Source organism: Engystomops pustulosus, chromosome 1 (genome assembly GCF_040894005.1).
Source record: "Engystomops pustulosus chromosome 1, aEngPut4.maternal, whole genome shotgun sequence".
Lineage (NCBI taxonomy): Eukaryota > Metazoa > Chordata > Amphibia > Anura > Leptodactylidae > Engystomops > Engystomops pustulosus.
This window is the reverse complement of record NC_092411.1, coordinates 214,492,814-214,498,813: the sequence shown is the minus strand read 5'-3', so window position 1 is coordinate 214,498,813 and position 6,000 is coordinate 214,492,814. Positions and strand designations below refer to the sequence as shown.

The 6,000-nt window shown below is 42.4% G+C and overlaps 1 protein-coding gene across 1 annotated transcript in view; it reads left to right on the top strand.

The window, feature by feature from the left end:
* Nucleotides 1–4,544: 4,544 nt before the first annotated feature.
* Nucleotides 4,545–6,000, top strand: part of ANXA5 (annexin A5) — a 37,171-nt gene continuing 35,715 nt past the window's right edge. The window contains exon 1 of the mRNA XM_072119343.1: nt 4,545–4,696. The gene's annotated coding sequence lies outside the window, so the exon portion shown is untranslated. The remainder of the gene's footprint in view (nt 4,697–6,000) is intronic.

The window sequence follows — 6,000 nt, the reverse complement described above, 5'->3', positions numbered from 1 at the left end:
TTCACATGTAACTGTTTTGGTCAGTATTTTGCATCAGCCAAAACCAACAATGGCACAAAAACTCAGAACTGGTGCATAGCTTTGAACTTACTTGTTAAGGCTGCTTTTACATGGTGCGCTTTGATCACATTTTGTGATGCAGTCCAAAGGCTTCCCCAGCAAACACCTCAAATGTTACCTCAGCATGTGATCACAGTTGGAGCCATTGGGACAAATTTATTAAAGCCCATGCAGCAGTTTTCTTTCTGACTTTGCATGTTCTTTTATGTGCAAACTGCTTGCACATGTATGTAAGAAGTGTACGAGACACAAATGTGTCGCTGCTGCACTATACCCGATACTACACAAAATTCTGCACTGAAATGGGAGTTCCACTGCACAGTTGGACCATACAATATGCAACACCCTCGCCGATGCAAGGCGAGGGAGTGTTTGCGAATACGACCCACCTGCATGTAGCCACATTACACTACATGGTCCTTATAGGACATAGGGGATATTGCAGTGGTGAATCCTGCCTGGCAAGGCAGAAGTTAATCTGTGTATGATGTAAGATTCTATTATCCAATGATCTGTGTTACATCCTGTCCTCTGTAAGCTGAGATGTGATTGGAGGAGCAGCCACCACCATGAGCTGCCATCATCACAGGCACCCTGTCCACCACACAGAGACTCATCCTCTAGAGACCAAAGGGTTGCCCCAGGGAGATCCGCTATAGCAGCCTCTCCCTCATCATTTCTTGCCAACACCACCCTGCTGGAGACCTGCCAGGCTGTAGGACAGCCCTCCGGTTCCCCATACCAAGCACCGTGACAATAGCGTGCCTAGGCCGCAACCGCCAGCCACTCAGGTACTGCGGGCCCCGGCTGACTCCAGGCCCCGAGAAAAAGGCTAGGCCCCGGTGGGGGATGTTGCAAATACATTTATCATGCAGATTATGATAGAAATGTGTTTCACGCCCCATGTAAAAGATGCACCGAAAAAAAGTTGGTGCACTCTGTTAGAGCAGTGCAGGGAACCGCACATTTACGAAGAACATGCGCCACAATTCCTGAATCTGGCGTGCTCTGCATACTACAGAGGCACGTAGTGCACGTGCGGCACCGCTCCGTACCCCGTGAAAAAATAGGACATGTCCTATTTTTTTAGGGCATACGGCATGCACCATGTATCCCTATGGAGAGGGGCGGGGGTGAGCGGCGCTCTCCCCCTCCTCCTCTCCCCGCGCGCTGCCGTGTGCCCGCCATCCTACGGTACGGCAGGCAACGGTAGTGTGAATCCAGCCTAAATGTAGTCCATTTTGTCTCAAAATGCAATCAAAACACAGCATGAGAATGCAACCTGTGTTCCCCCAACTTTGTTGGGTTCGGTTAACCCCTTAACGCTGAAGCCACTTTTCACCTTCCTGACACGGCCCATTTTTTCAAATCTGTGTCCCAAACCTGTGTCCCTACAAGTGGTTATGACTTCGGAACGCTTTAACACATCCAAGTGATTTTAAAATTGTTTTCTCGTGACGCATTGTACTTCAGGTTAGTTGAAAAATTTTGGTGGTATGTTTTGCATTTATTTATGAGAAAATCAGATATTTGGTGAAAATTTTGAAAAATTCTTGATTTTCGAACTACAAAATGTTCTACTTTTTCCATACATAGTCATAACCGCAAAAAAACGTAATAACTAACATTCACTAAATGTCTAATTTATGTGGACATGGTTTTTTATGCATACTGTTATTTTTGTAGGATGTTATGGAGCTTTGAACGTTAGGTGCGATTTTCATAAAAAACGCAAAATCCTGCTATTGAGGGACCTGCTCAGGTTTCAAATCACTTTGAGAGGCCTAGATAAAAGAAAACCCCATAAATTACCCCATTATAGAAACTACGCCCCTCAACGTACGTAAAACAACTTTTATGAAGTTTGTTAACCCTTTAATTGTTTTACAGGGGTTAAAACAAAATCGGATGCAATTTTGAAAGTAAGATTTTTTTGGCTAAATTAATGTGTTTTTCAAAAAATGTACAAATTCTTAGTGGATAAAATACCAAAACACTCCATCTCTTTCGTGTATACCCAATCTCTTTCGTGTATAACAATACCCCATATGTGGTGGTAACCTGCTGTATGGACACACGCCAGGGCATCGAAGGGAAGCTGCGCCATTCAGAGCAGATTATGCATTGTCACTTTTTATTGGCTATACAATCTTTATTTTTTTGGCAATTTGGACATATAAGGGCTTATTTTTTGCGACATGAGATGCACTTTACAAATACTTCATTTTAGTGGGTCATTAGCTTATTGATTTTATTAACTCTTGAATGTATGGGTGAAAAGAAAATTGTCAATTTTGGTTTACTTTCTTTTCATATTTTTTGGGGGTCGTACACCGTATACTAAAAATATTATATTATCTTCATTCTATAGGTCACTACGATTACAGTGATACCTCATTTATATAGTTTTTCATTTATTTTTACAATTTTCCTGGATAAAAACTAATATACAGGAAATCTCATTTGTTTTTGCATTGCCATCTTTTCGGAGAGGTGCGCATGCTCAGTGTGTTACAGCCTGGTCCTGTCAGAAGGCAGGGACCCGGCAGCCGGAGGAGGATCGCGCAGCCCCGGGCACCGGCAGTCCCGGGGCTGCGATCGGAGCAGCGGACCCCCCGGTAAGCGCCGCGGGGGGTCCGATTATTCTAAAATACCCCTTGCACGCCGCGGTCAGCGCGGCCGTGGCGTGTCAGGGGTTAACACCCGCGATTAGAGGCAGGTGTCGGCTATAATATGTAGCTGACACTTGCAGCTTCTGGCGCCGGCTCCGTTCAGGAGCCGGTGCCAGAAGCATGACGTAATAGTACTGCATTTTGCGGGAACACACCTCCCGTGATGCAGAAATTACGTCAAATGTCGAGAAGTACTATTACAGTCTAAAATGTATGTAGCCTTGGGGTGGCAGCACTTGGTGGTGTGTTTTAATACGGAATTATAAGGACAGAGGAAGGGCACACAGTGTGAGGAATCCATATTTTTCACATTCCTTCTACACTTTTAAAGGGCGGCCTGAACCACAAACAGGCCCCGGTAGTCACTTTCTATGGCATCGACACGGTGAGCGCTGTTCACCTGCCAGGTGGGCTGGAAGCAATAGAACACAGGCTGTTGCTTGCAGTCTGCACAAATTTGTGTGTGGCTGCATAATTAAAAAAAACAGATAGCACATGGATGAAAAAAGAAAGGTCTCTGTGCATGAGAACTGAATCAACATGATTATTGTATTATGACTTATTCTCACACATTGGGATGACAATGTTCTTTCTGCTATCTTATTGGTTTGCTGAAAAACTTGCTGAAGGACGGATTTTCATGTGGAGTTTCTGTCACGTTTTTAACACAAATGGGAGGAGATTTGGCCAAAACGCATGTGTTTTATTGGAAACGCTTATGTGTTTTGGCCAAACCCCCTCCCACTTGCATTTTGGATGCATTTAAAAACAAGACAAAAATGCCACGTGGGAATAACATATAATAGTGTCTTTTTTGTTTTTTTTCTCCAGCTTTGGACTTGTTTGATTTATCTTAGGCTACATTCACAAACATGTATAGGGGACGTATATAGGGCCGATATACGTCCCCCATATACTCCTATGGGCTCACGGCCCTGTACGGCCCTGTACAGCACACGTGCGGCACCGTACCGCTCCATAGCCCGGGAAAAGATAGGACATGTCCTATTTTTTCCCGTGGTAAGGCGCCGTGCGCTGTATCTCCCTATGGAGAGGGGCGGGGGTGAGCAGCGCTCATCCCCTGCTCCTCTCCACAGCGCCGATGTAGTACGGCGGGCATACATCGTGTGAATTTAGCCTTAGAGAGTGATATCAGGCATGTGAATCTGTTTTATGTGCCCTTACTATGACAGCTGCTTTTTTGTACAACCACATATGGATTCTAAAGATATATCAGGCGCAACTCTAGAAAACTCTATTGCTGCAAATATGCAAATGTGGCAAAAAAAGTCACAGGTATAATAGCAAAAACAGGCAGCTACCATCTGCATTACAGATACATTAGTAAGTATCAGTTTTAATAGATGCATTTAACAGATCAGTTTAAAAAAGAATGGATACTTTGCTTTCTGTTTGTATCAGTTAGTTTGCACTCTTCACTATTTTATAGCCATCCATTTTGTATTCCAACTCAAGCAAAGGAAGGTCTAACAGAAGATGTAAAAACGGATATTAACGCACAACATTGCAAATCTATTGCAATCATTTGGAAAAAACAAATCTAGAAATCCGGAATAGGATATAAAATAAATGACCCATATGCCTCTTTGGATAGATATGTGGCTTTTGGAGGTTATACAGTATTTCTTAACTACACTCAATATCCCTATGTGAACTCATTCATCAGGAAGTAGTAGCCTGTTGCTGCAAAACACAGATGACTCTTTAGCAGGGAAGGATTGTAAAAGAGCTGCCTCTTTTATGGTAAACTCTAAAATGTAATGTAAATAGTTAAAAAGGGCTGGAAATTTTAGAGTGACTGGCTGAGACGTGAGGGCAGTACTAGAGATCTAGGGTGTGTCAGGGAGGGATCACTTCTCTTCCTCACTGGGCTGTGTCTGTCTTTCATTGCTGTCTGCAGTCTGTGGGTTGATCAGTAGCATCTTCCTTCTTGTTATACACCGGTAAGTATTGTTTTACATCTATTGTCTATTGTGCTGATTTGGGGGAGTAAGGCGGTCGGTGACATGACATCACTGTCTTTCAGTTAAGCTTTCAGCTGGTTTTAACAGTTTAGCTTACAAAAAGTGTGAGTAACACAATACTTTTTGTAAGAGAAGAGTATCCTATTAAGTTCTAACAGGCGGTGGTGACATACATTTCATATAAACCTCTGGATATTGAGAGTATTTGTTACAATGGGACTCCCTGAACTTCTGGCCTCCATATTGAGAACATTTACCTTTGTTATATAAGTTTGGAGGACTGTGAATTGAGAGTAGCAATACCTGCCCACCAATGTACCTGTATGTTCACCTTTTCACTTTCTCCAGGTAGTGACACAATTGTAATCTAGTGGAAATGTACAGTGATGTGTTTATTCCCCCAACTGCTAGATTTAAGTACTTCCCATTAGAATATTTCTCAATCTCTTAATGATTGCATATCTAAACTCTGCCCCCCTTCCCCCGGGAGAGCTGTGGTTTCTGAGATCAGCCTACTGTGAATGTGTTGGAAAGTTTGAGTATCCAAGTAAATGTTCACATTAATGAGGTAGTGCAAGCCGGAAGAAGTGCATCCAGCGTGAAACGGCCGCCACTCGTGTTTGTATGCACTATTGCACCTCGTCTCCTCTGTGTTCACATGTTCAGTTTTTCAGATGCAGTTTTTGACAAAAGCAGGTGTGGATTATAATTGTTGAGAACATATTATTGACAGATGCTACTCCTCTCCTTTTTTTCAATCCCCTCCTAGTTGGGACATCAAAAACTGCATTTGAAAAAAAAACTGAAGGTGTAAATGTACCTTGCATTTCTTTTACATGTTTTAAATAAAGAAACCATTTTGGAACCTGCTGCTAGCTGAGAGCCGCACTATTCTTATACTATATGCATATGTTCACATTAATGTCTGTATCTTGCATCAGTTTTTATTGTAAGCCAAAATAAGTGAATCCTAACTAAATATTTGATTTTGAGGCGGTGAAATGTGCCGTGTGAAGTACCGTAAATATGAACGTGGAAGAATGTGTTGCAGAAAGTCAGTTCCATACCATATAGATCAACTATAGATAACCAATCATTTGGAGGGGCCATAAATATTATTTCCTGGAAAACCCCTTTAAAGGGGTTAAAAACTATGTCTGCTTCCGTCCAAATATAGTGCCACACCTGAAAATATTGTGGCGATAATGAAATGAATGAAATTTTGTTGCAATACCCCTTTTTACCCACAGTCAGATGGAAAACTCTTTATAAAAAATCATCCA